Here is a 17,492-nt window from a genome sequence, read left to right on the forward strand (position 1 = left end):
CTACTTTGACCCAAAATGTCACAGTCACTATAGTAGTCAGCCTGGGAAGTTATGTGGTAGGAGCCGTGTTTTGTTACAGTACCCCAAAGGGATGATGGGAGTAGGTTGTCAAATGTCAAACTGAAAGGCGAAAAAACTGCAGTCCATTGATGTGATGGAAAAATACTGTAGGTTGTAATAGTGTTTAGAGTTTTATAGTTTTATAGTCTGATTAATTTATCTCTTTTACCACTAATAATGTTATTACACTGGATTAGCCGTGCATGAATACAGTATTTAGTAATTATACATAGTTGTTAGAAAGGTCTTCATTCACAGAATGCGACATCCACAATGGGCAATTAGGCAAAGAAATGTATGATGCAGCAGTTTCCTTCTGGATCAAAGCTCATGTTTAATTTTTTTTCGGGCAACATGAAGTGGTGCAGTTCCAAAAATGTACTGTGATAAACCCTTATTAGCATTTAAAAATAAAATTTTCACTCTTAAACAATTGAAAATCGCTTTGTTCCCGTTTTCGGTGATATTCTGCAAAAAATTCCCATCTTGAATAATGGGATACAATGTGGTCCTAACTTGGGGCCATGCTTTCAGATCAAATAATCAGCAGAAGCCACTTACAAATCATCAAATGATGCTTGTCAGATTATTGTTATTAGATCATGTCAAAATGTGCAAAGCCAAAGGGGTTTGGTGTCATAGCTGGGGGCTTTTATCTGCAGTCCAATCTTATTTGTAGCACTCAATATCTGAATACAGAGCCCAAAAATATTCTTTTCATTCTCATGGTCTGCTTGAGCCATTCTCACACTGAGATTTAAAGCCTAAATTATGCTTGTGTTGGAGGCTAATATGTTTTTACTCTCAGACAAGCATTAGGACAAAACCCACCTCTCCTGCCTTCTACATTTCTATCTGCAACAATGTTTAGGATTTGTAAATCATGACAGAATGATGCCCCAGAGGTCACATTAACTGCTCAGGTCTAACTTAAAAAGCACTTGATCGTCCAATATTAAGAGTTTCCTGTAAAATGTTTGCAAAACGTCTATTTTTTCCCTTTCAGACATTCTTAGCTTAGAGGTCTGCTTCTATAGCAGTTCTTTACACGTCTTTGCACTTATATGTCCACAATTCTGAATTATAATCATCCCAGTTGAGTGGGATCCCAGCATCCAAGTGGTTTGGATGCTAATGAGTGTTCATGTAGAACATAATCAAGCTGAGAGGTCTCTGCTGTTGTGATGCCTTGGTTGTCTCTCATAAGTTCATAAAAACTATAATTATTCATGATTTGCTCCATTTTATTAGATACAAGTTCTACAAATACAGTCATTGGTGACTTCCACTAGGTTTTATCTCTTTGATGCATTATTAAATAACAGAGGACAACAACATTTTTATTTTTATTTTAACTTCAAAGCAAGATTATAATGATTCCAAATCATTTTTAAACTAAGGGAGAATCAGAACTCTGATTTTCAGGGTGACCTGTCAAGGTAACAAATCTGCAATTAACATTAGTGTCATGCATGGCACCCCAATATATCAGTAAGCTGAAGTCAAACAGGTGACCTTTTTCAGGAGCTGCATTTAAAATAATGTTGTTTAATGTCAGTCGCCCCCCTAAGGGAGAGTTTGAACCTTACATTGTTCTTGTGTCAAGAGACTCTTGGATTTATCAGTCTGGTTTGCATGTAGATAAATACACACTCACACACTAGGAAACTGTCCAAAACGTACTGCTAGTGCAATCTGTGATTTGTCTACGAAACAAGTTATCAGCTTAACTTTGGCAACGCTGAATTTTCATACTTCAGGAAATCTACACATTTCCCATGAAGAGATTTACACCTCAGGAATCATTTCCATGTGTGAATAATGTGATCGAATAATGCTGAAAAATGCTGAAATGTTTTCCTTATAGTGCTAAAGACCAAAATATTTCCCCAAACCCAGAGAAAAACTCTTTTTGTTTTGAAGATTGTGTCAAAACATAGAGCTCCACCTCAGGGGAAAGACTTTACCATGCCTCTGTACACACAGAACCCATGGCCAGGTCACTGCTTCAGAAGACCAAGCAATCAATCAAATGTCCTGCTAAAATAAAGAATAATAAATAAATTGAAAAGATGTTTTCATTCATGGCTCACTCAGCTTCTGTGCCAGCAGATCTGTATTTGTTCTCTAGAAAGCGTTTTTGCTCAAGTTTTGAAAGCACTTGTAAAATCAATCTGAGGAATGCTTCAGGCTGGGCTGAAAACACAAAGGTCACAGAGTCAATCTTAGGTTGGGGTGAACCTAAAAGATGGAAACAACCTGAATCACAAGCCTTCTGTTATCATTGTGCCCTTGAGCTAGGCATGTAATCCTACATTACCAATCGGTCATTGCTGTTATGTGTTGGGGAACTTAGCCTAGAAGAGAAAAGACCATGGACATTAAGAATGAATGGTATCCGGTAAAAGAGCAGTTTATTTGCACACGTCTGCGCTGGTACACATCTCTTTTGAATTAAATTCAGTTTTCTGCCTGTAATGTTACTGTAATTGTGCCATGCAGATGGCACAGCTTTTGCGAATAAAACAGGATCTATACTGAGCCCAATTTACATAGAAAGGAGGCGTGTTTGTGTGGAATAAAGTACAATGACTTGACTTAAATACTCAAGATGCAGCGCTTTTTCAGTGATGATTGCACCAACTAGATTGTGTCACAGTCCTGTCAATCTGAAATTCTGGGTTTTTGTTTGGCAGGATCGTGACATCATTGTTCTGTGTCTTGTGTTCTGTCTTCTATCTGTATGAGAGCATTGCTTCGGTTGTAGTTTCCCTGTTTCCCACTTCGGTTGGTCTTGTTTCATGTCGGGAGCATGGTGTCTGGATCCTGACTTCCCTGTCTAGTTCGGTTTCAGTCTGTGTTGGTATCCAGACATTATTGGTGTGGTTCCATTGCGCTTATGTCATCTTTGCGGCATGCACTCACGTCAGTCGTTTATGTCTGTATCTCCTCACCATGGACGCGCTACGTGTTGTGCTGTGTCCCCGGGTCAGGAGCTGTCTTCACATTGTGCTGAGGTTAAATCACTTTGGTCTGAGGTGTCGGGATTGTGTGTGACCGAACTCTCGCACAGGTGTGCTGTCACATTTTGTCGCCTGTTGCGTGCATTGTGCGTGGCATTTGCCTTGCGATGTACGCTCGGGCTTTGTCTAGTGTGGTTGTTGCTCATCTTGTCTGTCGGTTCTCACAAGACGCAAACACCCGAATGGCATGAGTGCACATCACCAAGACAATAAGGCAATATACACTCATGCCATTCAGGTGTTTGTGTGTCGTGAGAACACGTGGCTTTATTTTGTTTCTGTGTCGCCAGTCTTGCGTCATACCCCTCCTCCTGGTTTGCCCATTATTAGTTCATTTGTTATACCTGCCCTGCCCATTAACCTGTTTGATTTCCTTCCCTATTTTAGTCTCCTTTTGTGTGCTGTCCAGTGCCAGTTCGTCTTGTGCTTGTTTCGCGTTCATGTCAGTGTTTTTTGTGTCCCTCTTCCTATTCGGTTCTGGTGGATCCTGCACAAAGTTCATCTGCCCAGCCTGTCACCTAGTTTGTTGACCTGGACTGTGTTTTTTTCCCCTATGGGGTAGTTTTGTTTTGTTTATTTTGTATAAATAAATCCTTTTGATTTTTAACTCTGCATTAGGGTCCTGCCTCTGATTGTGGAAAGTGAATAAGATGCATTTTATTTGCACTGAAATATCACGCACACAAATGGTGCAACTGTTTAGTGAATTCGCCCCAAAGCATTCTCCAGAAGTCAGCAATAGCAAATAGCAAAATAGGTTGCAAAAATTTAAGGGGTCATCTATCTCAGACTACAGAAACCATAGTAACATAAGCATATTCAAAATCAATAGACAATTTCTAAGACCACGTCTACACTAATACATTTATTGCATGAAAAAGCACTGATTTTGCAAGGTTTATGTCTCTATCTAAGCCGGGATGACCACAATCAACACTAAACAGTTTTCAAAATTCAGTTTTAAGTTTCATAACAGTGTTTTCAGTGGAAGAAAATGTGATTCCAGTGTGTATGAGAGGCATACATGTTGCGAAATTAATGCGTTTTGAAAAGAAAATTTATTAGTGTGTAGATGTGGCCTAGGATTCTGATTTAAAAAATTGTTCTTCTATTTATAAATATATTTGGGATGGTTCTCCTCATCTGGACTTCTCTGATCTCCTCAAGGCAGCAGTTGAATCTCCTTTGACTTGGTCTCAAAAATCCCCTCCCTTTACATGTATGGTGTTTCTCAGGACACCTTTAATTTGATAGCCATGCAGTGTTCATTTATCCATTATAGTAGATTTTTGCTCGGAATAGATTTAAAATATCACACAAATGATTGTATTTGGTTGGTCTGCCAGGTGAAAGAAATCCATGGAGATGAAGGGGACTTTTTCAGATAACTGTAAGTGTAACTGTAGTTTGATTCCATTGCGGAGAACATCTCTTATGGAACAGACAAGTTACACTTTATCATCTGGATTATATTTTATCATTGATAGAGTTCAGTTAAACTCTATGATGGAAACTCTCTTTACTGTGAATAATAACCAGTGTTCATATCTCCCTTCCATTCCCCTCTCATGGAAAACAAAAGCGCAGGATAAGAAACGAGAGGGGAGTTCTGTTTAAGTTGGATGGAATGTCTAGCAAAATCAGTGGGAAATGATTCTGGCTGCAGGTCTGCACTCAGAGCTGAAGTGAGCAAACCTACACAACCGGAGAAATGTGTTACCTGATGCCAAACCACTAGATAAGATACAATGGCTTTACCATGAATTCCTAAACACCTTTGGGGTTCCTTGAGTGATATTTTGTCTGCTTGAAGAAGGAAAACACAAGACGAAATGAAAAACAAAATATGGAGACAAAATAGCTTCATGTGATTATAATCAATTATATGTCATTATAATCACTCTGTTTAGCAGCTTGACATTATGTCGCTGATGTGGCACCATTTCTAAACATGTCATTAAAGCTATTAACTTCGGTAATTTCCCCAATTTTCTTTATTTAAAAACAAACAGTCTCCAGGTTCCACAGCCAAATGCCCAGAGACCTCCTGTTTCACAGCGAGCTAGATCAGATGAATATTGGGATGTCTTAGGGGCTCTTTGGCTGATCAGAACATTCACCTAATGATCCTGAAAAAGCTTTAATGGCAAACACAGGTGGGAAAAGCATTAGGGGCCCATCGGGACTACTACCATTCTCACAAAGCTCTTTTCCACCAACATGGTTTGGGTACGGGTTCGTGATCCGGTTCAAATTTTTGAACTGTTCTGCGCATTTCCACTGCAAAAAAGGCAATTCTGGGACCGAAAATGTGGTCCGGCCCCAAAAGTTTGCTGGTCTCTACACAGGAACCGATTACGTCAGGGGATGGAGGGCGGATAATGTTTTGTCACCATGGTAAAGTTGAAGCTACCATCTGCAGCAAGGAGTAATTCTTCCCTCTATAACAACAAAATGATCAGACATCAAAACCGTTCAGGTAACATGGACGAAACGTGTGCTCTACATGCGATATGTTATTTACAAAGATCCAATATAAACTAGAGTTCGCAAAGGAAATAAATACTCTGAAGATACAGCACGAAATGATGCACGCCACATTCAATTGGACAATTGACCAAATCATAACCAAATTGAAAAACACTTAAGGGAGTACAGGGACCATAAGAAGAACATAAGCAAATGCGACAGTAGACGGAGCAACCATGTTTTGGACTCGGACAATGACCAGTCTGCTAACTAACTGGGGCATTCAACTCAGCCAGTAATGCTCGCAATAAACAGTGAATCGCCGGTGTTCTCTGTTGTTGATTTCAGTAAGTTGTTATATTTGCCAACTTTGTTAGCTTTTCTTACACTGTTGTCATCTTATTTTGTGTAATGTTTTGTTCTGTAAGGGGATTTTGACAAACTACTCATTAAGTTTGGAAGATCACAGCTATCTGTTAAGTAAAATGGTGGGATTCTCAATCAATAATATTATATGCTATGGAAAAAATCCAAATACAACCATTCGATACACAAATGTTAATAATTATTCCACTGTAACAGTTTATAGAACTTAGCAAGTTAAGCCATAGTTCATACAATATAATGTAATTACATTACCTGTCGTCTTTAGCGTAGATGTTGTCTCTGACCATCTTGTTGAGAAATGCAATAATGATGGATTGCATTAAACCGTATGTTTAAATATGTCCTCAAAACAAGTGTGAAAGCTGTATACAAACACACTGTGACATGCCATGTTTGATTATGTTTGAGGTAGTCACGTGAAACTACCACGTAGACAGTAACCTGTTACGTCACCATTCAGCTCAGCAGAAAAGCGCGGCCGGTTTACGATAGGCTCCAGATTGCCCCAGCCGTGAACCAGCGGAGCACAGGCTCGGCACGAGAACCATCGCAATATCGGTGAAAAAGAGCTAACAGAGACAGCAAACGCTAAGAGAAAATATTAAATCATGACAGCTATGATGTAGAGGAAGCGAGATGCAGTTAGAGGAGTGTGCAATTTTTGTATGTGAGTCTGCGTGAAGTCAAGCAGTTGAATTGTACTGTAACAGCTCCTATAATGGGTAATTAGAATGCAAGTGAACTCTGAAAGCAGAGCGACTTAATGCTCTAATTCCAAAATTGTTCTGCTAATGAACCCCTCAAAAACAACCATCAGACTATTTTTCCATTATATGAACCTTGTGCTGTAGCTAAAATCTTAACTATGTAATTTGTACAGTAATAATTATTAGACTAAGTAGGTCCCCCAAAGCATTTCCTTTTTTAAAAAAAAAAACCACCCAGAATTAAGAATGATTAAAGGTTCTATATGTAATATTTTTACTGTACTAAATCATAAAATGACCATAATGTCATTAGAGAATTATTAAACATGCAACACTTTTCAAGATGAGATACTGGCTTCTCCGATAACAATGCTACAGCCAGTATATTCTACTTTGAAGTTTCCATTCAGGGCTGGAATTGTTGTTTATGTTTTGGTCAGTGTGATCACGCCCACTGCCCACTCACCAATAGTATTTCGACACCGCCAGGTTGCCAGATTTGAACAAGTTTGCAGGCAAACAACACTGCGTGCTGCAGCCATGAAAGCCAGCAAATGAACTGGATCAGAGATAACAGATTCCACATGACCTAAAAAGCCTTGCCATCTGTCTAAAAACCACCATGACCAGAGGCGTAGTAAAATAAGGATAAATATTGGAGATGCTTTTGGAATATGGTGAGAGCTTAAAGCCCAAAAATCCTTTAAAACGGATGCTGAGTTGGCTAATTTGTGTGAAAACATTCTGGCAACACGCATGAACTTCGAGTCTGGGGCGGGACAGACAACTCTCCAATATGTTGAATTTGGACTGCAGTGACCATTTCAAATGCTTGTTGTCATTCTTACATATAGCACATTTAACAGGAAGATAATTTATAATTGAAAGTATTAGTTTAACACCTACCATTAGACAACTCAGAAATAATAATTTACTGTATTAAAAAAAAAAATATTCCCCATGGATAAAATACACAACTGCTTTAACTGTGCATGCATCAACTAAACAGTTTACCTGAAGTTACAAACCTTTTTTTGCATAGTTACACTTTAAAAGATAAGAAGATAAGTACGTTGCTATTCATGAGATGTGATCAGCATCTCGCCAAAAAAGCAAAATTAGCCATTTTCACACTGTCATCATGAATGCATAGAAAATAAGTTTGAAGCATATATTTAATAAATCAAAAGAGATCTGTAATTTTAATATAGTGCTTTAATTCATTTTTATTGTGTACCTCTGAGATTTATTTTCTCCTGATCTTCGGTAAATGCAAATTAAATGCAGTGTGTAATGTCACATTGCTAGCAGCAAACACATTTAACAATCTCTGAAGCAGGAATTTGACATAATATCACAACCATTACCAAGTGCCCAGTCACAGAAGATATTAGACCTACACTAAACTATTTGTGACAAATCTCCATTTAAATCCATCTAGTCTCAATCACATTGTCAGTGGTGATTCCCCGCTGAAAATGCATAAAAAAAGTGTAGCTGTTGAAATTGTGGCGAGTTGGAAAATGCATTGATGCTGCCACCATAACGGCTTTTCACACAATGCTTCACCCTGGATTAACTTCTTTGAAAAACCATGTTCCAGAGGGTTTGCCATGCTTATAGATAACCAATCACTACTCATTCATGCACTTTGTATAATCATAAATAAAATGCACTTTGTTTCAGGGTCTGGTCTGATGAAGACAAACAATTAAAAATGTTTTAAATTGGAGAGATGAAATTACAATAGTAATTTTTGACTTGAGGCAACCAGAGTGGATTTACTTTACATTTATATTACGTTTCCACAGATGGACTTATTCAGATGTATAAACAGTCATGACACAATATAACCCAGTTTTATGCTAATCCAGGGTTAAAATGACCCTCTGGTTAACATTTTTTAAGTGGGAAAAGCCCAACAGAAATACACATTGCTAATGCATACAGCAAGTGTATAAGTATGGCAAAAAACAGCTCTCTCCTCAGGTAAAGAAGAGTACACTTTGCTCAAGTTTAATAACATGTTTGTCTTTCAAGATTAAGTCAACCCCCAAGTCCAGGTATCAGGAAGAGTGTTATGCTTCACATAAAGAGTAACTATTTGCATCACTTGCATTTAACAATTTTTAAAAAACCATGGACATTGTGATAAGGTCTTTTTTTCTGTCTTTCCTTCCTTCCTACAGGTTGTGATGCCTACCAACACTTCACTGGTGTCCCACAGTTTATTGGCTACCTCTTCATATGTGGCCTTCCCTAACATTTGCTACTCCTGGCAGTTAACAAAGTACTTCCCCTGAACACCCTCCAAATCTGGGGAGCAGGCCAGGTGGATGGATGTCTCTACTCCCTCCTTGGGGGACTTGAAGAAAGTTCGGGAAGCTAGGGTAAACAGCGGCTTCACCAGCAGCGGAATGTGGGCATGTCTTCCCAGGTAAGTCCTAACGATCCCTGAGGTAAGAGCGTTTGCTGTTACTCCTGTATCCTCTAGTTTGTGGGAGAGCTCCAGTGTGAAAAGAAGATTGGCTAATTTGCTCCGTGCATAAGCAAAAGCTTTGTCATATCTCTGCTCACTGCTCAAGTCATCAAAGTTAATGTCACCATACTTGTAGAGGCTGGTGGACACTACAATGATGCAGCTAGGGGAGAGCGCTCGAGGAGGTCCTACAGGAGGTTAGTGAGCAAGAAGTGGCCCAGATGATTGACAGCGAATTGCATCTCAAATCCGTCTTCTGTTTTTGTGAAAGGATACTGGTAGATGCCAGCATTGTTGATCAGGACATCAATCCTTGGCACTTCCTGTTTGAGATACAACAGATTTGACAAATTGTAAATGTTTGGGTATGTTTTCGCATTCAAATGCAGCAATATTTAAAGGAATATTCCAGGTGCAATACAAGTGAAGTTAAATTGACAGCATTTGTGGCATTATGTTGATTATTTATATATAAAAACAATTTTAAACTTTTTTTTAAAACAGAGAACAAAAAAAAAACAATATCTAGTTTCCAGTGATTCACTTACAATGGAAGTGAATGAGGCCAATCCATAAATGTCAAAATACTCACTGTTTCAAAGGAATAGCCATAAGATTGTCAACAATGAGTGTTATCATTATTTTAGTGTGATAAAATCACTTACTAACATTTCTGTGTAACGTTTTATCCAATTTCACACAGTTTTATCCATCTTTGTTTCCATGACAACATAATGCTATGTAAATGTTGTAATCCAGCAAAAATGACAATGAAATCAACTTAGCCCAAATAATGTTTTAACAGAAAAATATCAATATCAAAAATGCCAATGAAATCAACTTAGCCCAAATAAAGTTTTAACAGAAAAATATCAATGTACAGTACTGTGCAAAAGTTTTAGGCACTTGTAAAAACAAATTGCATAGTGAGGATGTCTTCAAAAAATATTCACAGAAATAGTTTACATTTATCAATTAACATCATACAAAGTCCAGTAAACATAAAAAAGCTAAATCAATAAACAGTGTGACCACCTTTGCCTTTAAAACAGCCCCAATTATCCTAGGTATAAGGTTTGGTTATCCTTGGTTGTTGGCAGATAGGATGTTCCAAGATTCTTGGAAAATTCAACACAGTTCTTCTATCTATTTCGGCTGTCTCAATTGCTTCTGTCTCTTTATGTAATCTCAGACTGACTCAATATTCAGTGGGGGGCTCTGTGGGGGCCATGACATTTGTTGTTGGACGCCCTGTTCTTCTATTCTATTCTATATGCAAAAGTAATGTTTGGGAGCCTAACATTTATATTTCCTATTGACACACTAAAGCTCAAGATATAAATAACCATCTTAAGACAAATGCTTTTGTGAAACATCTTATGTGCCTAAGACTTTTGCACAGTACTGTAAGTACTTTTATAAAATTATAAGCTTTACATTTTTGCCATTAAACCCTCAAAAAATGGACTGCACTAATTTAAAGGCAAAGTGCACAAGTACAGTAGAATCACTAAACGTAATAGCAAAAATGAAAGACTGTTTTCAAATACAGCGAAACAGTACCCACCTTTCTGGCCTTCTGGGTTCCGGAAGTATTTTCACATTCATTTTTCCATACTCTTTTCATAAATTACTACATAAAAGAGAGTCGACTACGTTTTGCTTCCAAAACACTCCCCCGTCTTCCATTGGTAGACCAATCAATTAGCCCAGCCCCAAACTCATGGCATTGGTTGAGCTGATGTTGCTTTGCTGGTCTGGATTTTCAAACAAAGTTTAAACTTTTCAGGGAATTAACTTACAAATGGTATACTTCTCGTAGTCTCTGCATAACATCGAAAAAGTGCATAGATAACGTTTACATATCATCATCTCTTTTTTTTTCTTATTCTTCTTTCATTTAAACACATTACTTTAAAGAGTATGGGAAATGGAGTGTAGATGTAACTTTAGAAACATCAATTATGCACAATGACATTTTTAATTTGCACACATATTCTGACATGGGTCATTAATTAGAGGAACAACATTACACTAATTAAGTTAACGCCAGTGGATTGTTTAGCTGCCAAAATAAATATACAGTATTAAATAATAATAATTTGATACACAATTCTGTTTCAGGCTGATGATCAGTTCTGATCATTTTATGATGATGATGTTGTAGTAGTAGTAGCAAAAAACAAACAAGCAGGATTAACTGGTGTTGAAGTTGTGCACTTACTGTAAACCAATGTGTTTGAAATAGAGATGTACAGAGTTAGGTCTTCAGTCCTAACCTTGATGTTTTCTTGTTGTTGTTGTTTTTGCAATCAAAAATAAATCTACTCATATCTCATCACATACTGTTTATTCACAAGAATAATCATAGCGCCTTTAAAGCTCTTATCTCTGCAGGACAATCATTTCCGCTCCAATTTGAGGAGCTGTCAAGTTCACATCCACTTCTCAAACTTCTCGAGCGTGCATTCATTGATAGCAGCGCGTAACACTCGCCTACCTTTTGTCGGTATTGTTCACCCACACTTTTAAACAATTAGGTAATTTGATAGTATTAGTGGCCTGTATTTAGCAGGGAAAATAAGGCACTGACCTGGTGCAGCCCCCTCCCAAAATAAATATGATCGCACCTTCTCTTCGCAAAAGCTACGGATACATTTAAGCGATGCCAGGTGCAAAAGTTTGATCTCTCCTGGCTCCTAGCTGTTGGATCTTCTGGGCTGCTCTCTTTGCCCGCTCTCAGTCCCTACATGCTATGATCACCCGGCCCTGACGCCAGAGCAACTCCACTGTCGTGGCTTTTCCAACGCCACAGTTTGCCCCCGTCACGATAATGGTTTTGCCCCACAGCATGTCGACGGGTTCATCAAAATGTTTATATCTGCTTCACTTCTGAACTGTCTGGGGCCATCAACAATGTCCATTTTGCAAGCAGGTTTGTAGATGTAAATAATCATGTGTGTGAATTCACTGGAATGTTATTGAACTGCATTACCCATAAGTCACCAGTTTAAAACATGTGCATTTGTCTTGTATTGTTAACTAGACCGAGAAGGGCTTTGTTGCTAAACATGATGTACTGAAATTAATCATGCAATCTTTAGACGTGAACGATAAACCATATACTAAATAAGATTAAAAAAAGAATGTATCAAAGTAACAAAATGGGGAACACTTCATGCAAAACTTAGAATAGGGTCTAATACATAATACATGGTTTCTTCACACCCTTATCTTCCAGCAATTATTCAGGGCACAGTTTATTAATTATTACTGTGGTAAAGTCTGCCAGGAAACATTGGTATCCAATATACATCAGTGAACTAGATGGAACAAAACAAATTTGCAAAATATACATAATAAAATCTGACACTATAAATAAACACCACTGACACGTGCAATGTATATTCCCTGAGATAAAATTCAATAGATATTCTGATTAAATATGATAAACATTAGTGAACAAGGTGCAAAGGCAGATAGACTTGTCTTATTGAACTTTCAAATTTTTTAAAAGAAAGAAGAAAGAAGTGTTGTTTGTTTTGTTTTCTGATGGATTAGGTCTGTACATAACATACAAGGTAACACTTCCTGTGTGCATTTTTTAACACAGTGGGCTCTTTGAGTTTATAATTCGTCTGACTGAAAGTCATCCAGCAACCATCTGAAGAGATGAAAAATAAATTATCTCTTGAACTTGTTGTGCCCTTTATTCATTACTTTCACTTTTGCATCAATCCCAACTCATTATTAATGTAAGTAAACTTCTATATTTGAGGTATTGTTTAGATTAAACATAATTAAGACACTGTATGGATGTTGAGGTATCTAAACAGATGGGACTCGGACATTTGCATTTGATACTTATAAAATGATTTCCTTATTTTTCTGCATTATTTGTTCAATGCGTTTCCCCTTATTGTACGTCTGTTCATTCCCATAAGGCACATGAGTGGCGATGGTACCCTTCTCCTGGGCTCCTTCAATATGATACATCTTATCATCGAAGAAGATGTGAGGCCTAATCTTCGGTTGAAGTGGCCCCTTAGGAGCCCCAGCCAGAAAGAAGGCTTTGTCTACCTCCAGTCCCCAGCTTCGAAGGGTCTTCAGGACACAGGCAGCACTTCGAGCTGTTCCCAGGTATGTGCGAATAGGCCAGTTGATATGCTGGTTCTTTGCAACTTGTGCTGGAGATTACCAAGTACTTCCAGAAAGCATATCAGAGGGCCCTAGGGGTGAATGGTGCAACTGTTTAATAAGCAACATAAAAAGTATGCAAACAGTATGTAATAAGATTAAAGGATGTAAACATCATATGCTCTGAAAAGGATACGATGGAGAAACATCAGCATTATTAGTGAACCTTAGTAGCTGTTTTTAGTCAGACTTAGTCTACCTGAGCAAGAGGCTTGTTCTCAAACTCTTGGTCATGCCTGAAAAAGGTGACCAATCCATGTTCCTTTACAATTATTTCGGACTTGTCGGAAAACAGAACAGCATATCTGTCGAAGGCTACACGCCTTTGGATGTCACTGAGCTCATTCTCACTGTCACAGCTGCTTTTCCTGTGGAAATGGTTATAATCAGTTATAATCAGTTAAGCTTCACATTCACAAAGCTCTGAATTTAAATGTTGCTTTTCTGCATAAAATATACAGTTAGATCTGAATGCATTCAAGTTTTTTTTTTTTTTAAATACCTTCTTCGATAGCTTCTTGTACCTTCTTCAAATCTTTGGACAGGTAAAGGTTGATCATGCAGGCCTTTAAATAACCAACTGCACTTTCCCCACCAGTCATGCGATATCTCTCAATTGTTAGATCTACAGAGAGATCATTTATTTCACACAATATAACATATAAGTATGCATTAAATGTGTTCTTGTATCTCAAAAAATGTATATACTAAATACAATTGACAAAGTCGCTGGATACTTATTGTAGACTGGTCTTTTTAGACAAGTCCTAGTCCATGATTCCCTCCAGGAATCAAATGCCCTGGCGAAGTTCACTCTAGTTTTCGATCGATCACTATCACGTTTCTGCTTAGCCAGATGGGATTCAGTAGATACTTGTTTTTTTCATATAGTCAGGGCTCGACAATAAGGAGTGCCTGATGGCTCGGGGCCAGTGTGAGAAAGATTCGGGCCAATTCCTAGAACTGTCACTTGCCCGATCGGACCAGTGCTGCATTTATAACATTAGTGCAAGCAAACAACAAGCGAGAGAGCACAAAAATTACACAAAGTGAACAAAGTCTTCTAACCGAGGAGCGAACGCGAGTATATTTATCTTGCAAAGATGTGCAAATGCATAATATACTGGACGCACCAAGGCACAGTCGCTTGGATGCACAAGATCATGCAGACACCGAGCATACTCTTCAAGTGCTGGCCTCGCTCTTTTCCAAATAGCAGCAGCTATTACCAATGTGTAGAAAATAGCAGGAAAAAATCCCACTCAATGAATTTTGTAGTGGGATTCAACATGTTTTCCAACATTTTAAGTATCCTTGCACATTCCGTGTTCACAGCGCGTGAAATCCCCACATTTTTAGTTTTTGCATGTTGGTGAAAATTAATAATCCACACATTGGAACACAAGAAATCAACAGTTTCTTTCTATAGGACTGAAAATCCATGTCACTCCGTGCATGTCTCATCATCATCTATCTCCATGCAGCGTAGACTGTTTAACATGCATATGCTCTCGTAAAGGGGCAGAGCGCTAGTTTTATTCCCACTGTGTAAAAAAATTCGCCTTTAGAGATGAAGCGCCGAATGAGACATAATACATTTAGTTAAACCCCAGGTATACACGTGTCTGGAAATCACGAGCTGCTCAATATCCAAATTGTAAATATACATTTATACTGAAAACACATCATCTGCACAACAGAACTCTTGGCATAAAAACACATGTGTAAATGGCAGGATGGCTGAGGTTAATATTATGCATTTATGAATTTATATCTGTAAAGCACATATATGGGATTACGTAAGGCATAAATCATATCTTGCAAATTATGAATGTGACTCAATTTTGGGGGACATTGTATTTAAAAAAAACATTTTCCCCTTTTTCTCTCCAATTTGGAATGCCCAATTCCCAATGCACTCTAAATCCTCGTGGAAGCATAGTGACTCGCCTCAATCTGGGTGGCCGAGGACGAATCTCAGTTGCCTCATCATCTGAGACCGTCAATCTGCGCATCTTATCACGTGGTTTTTGTAGCACATTACGTGGTGACATAGCTCATGTGGAGGCTTCACGCTATTCTCCGCGGCTTCCACGCACAACTCGCCACACGCCCCACCGAGAGCGAACCACATTATGGTGACCACAAGGAGGTTACCCCATGTGACTCTCCCCTCCCTAGCAACCAGGCCAATTTGGTTACTTAGAAGACCTGGCTGGAGTCAGCATGCCCTGGTTTGAGTGTATGGACCAACATTATGGTTGTGATCTCTGATTTGTAAGAAACAAACAATTAGATGGACTTCCTTAATCTTAAATGCATAATAACGGTCTGCGTTTGAGTCGTGCCCGGCAGTGGAATGTGTGTGTACAATAAAATCAAGGAAAAGGTCTGCCCTTGAACATAAATAATAGCACCTTTATTTTCTAGCATATTGCTGGCAGATTTCTCATTATATTTGCATCAGTGTAGTTTTAATGAAATGAGTGCCATTTCTAAAGAAACATCTAAAGATGCATCTCATCTATTGACCCAGTTCTACTAATGCACAAACTGTCTTCCTTCTTTCACCACTGTCTCTAACATTCATCCATGCTTGTACCTCTCTGAGCAAATTTAAAACTTTATATTCCAGCACTTCTAATATTATTGCCGCTGTAACCGTGGCAACCCTTTGCCACACTAGTCCCGACTACGCCACCGGGGTTATATACCCACGGAAATAACAGCAACCCAAGTTCAACAAACAGTAATTGGTAAAAGAACGAAGACGTGACCTTCAAGTTCAATAATTTTTATTGGCAATGGGTTATAAATCTCTGAATAAATAATCACTTTTAGTTGTGTTTATTATAATAGTAGCAATAAAACTAGGTCAACATAGGCATTAGGTTGATTATTAAATGTCACAATCCACCAGTCTTACAATAGAAGTAACCAAGCCTGTGTGAAAATAGAGAAGAGTCGTTGGCCACGGACCCTCCGCCCTAGGGGCACACACACCACACGTGTACGATTCTCAAGATGATAAAATCACTTCTAAAAGCAAATCCAGTGCATAATACAAACCACTCTACACTCCCAGATCAATATGCATGCAGTGCAGGAAATCTCACACCAGCTGCAGTGAAGGAAAGGCCCAAACGACCCCAGAGGAAGTACTCCCACACAGGCTGGCTCTAAGACACAAAGGAATATGAATTAACACTCCACTTTACATGTCATATTCAAACACAGCGGTTGGTCTAAACCAAACTCAAATAATACAATCAGTACACAAAAATAATAAACCACAGATTAAATAAAACCATATATATATATATATATATATATATATATATATATATATATATATATATATATATATATATATATATATAACCAAAACTTTAAGGTTATTATAATGAAAATAAATCATAAACAAAACAGCAGGGCCTAGATGTCAGAAGACCACGTGCATAGGACTCCACAAAGGAGGATCTGCCAAATAAACACAAAACAAACCATAAATATCTAAAATACAGATCCAAATAGACCTCTGCCACAAATTCCATGCAACGTCATTACACCTTCACTTACAGAATTGTTAGATAATTCAATGATTATACATGAAATGTTTAACACCAAACCAAACCTAACAATCTAACACACACATACCTCTATCGTAATCCAAGAGCAAAACATAGACTGGTTGAATGATTCGTGGCTATGGATTAAACACGGCATCCAGCGCTCGGCACTAGCCCCATTAAACCACCCACGCGCTCACACTCTTGCATCAAGGACTTCCGCCCTGCGTTTAACATAAAATCAATAAATAAAAACACACCAACGTCTTTGTATTAGAACAACAATGCCACACTCACAGCTCGCTATGGTGCTTCGGGGTCACAACACCGGAAGGAGACGGAAAAAGTCAAAGCGTCAGGAAGTTATCCCATCTACTCGCTGTCGTGCTATTTATAGCGTGAAATAACTACACGCCCCACCCCATACAGAATCCTTACTCACCCGGTCACAATCCATCCCCACATTCTGTGTCGACGCCCCGTCGGCAATGTATATAAAACATTTAAAAAAAAAATAAAACACAAAACCAAATGAAAACTCACTCAATACTTAAATGACCTAAATCTAGGGTCTAGCAACACTTGTCCCCCCCTCACTATG

At 38.4% G+C, this 17,492-nt stretch overlaps 1 pseudogene; it reads right to left on the minus strand.

The window, feature by feature from the left end:
* Window positions 1–2,229: 2,229 nt before the first annotated feature.
* LOC127617503 (retinol dehydrogenase 14-like) lies at window positions 2,230–11,978 on the minus strand (annotated as a pseudogene).
* Window positions 11,979–17,492: the final 5,514 nt, after the last annotated feature.

The sequence above is a fragment of the Xyrauchen texanus genome, chromosome 24 (genome assembly GCF_025860055.1).
Source record: "Xyrauchen texanus isolate HMW12.3.18 chromosome 24, RBS_HiC_50CHRs, whole genome shotgun sequence".
Classification (NCBI taxonomy): Eukaryota; Metazoa; Chordata; class Actinopteri; order Cypriniformes; family Catostomidae; genus Xyrauchen; species Xyrauchen texanus.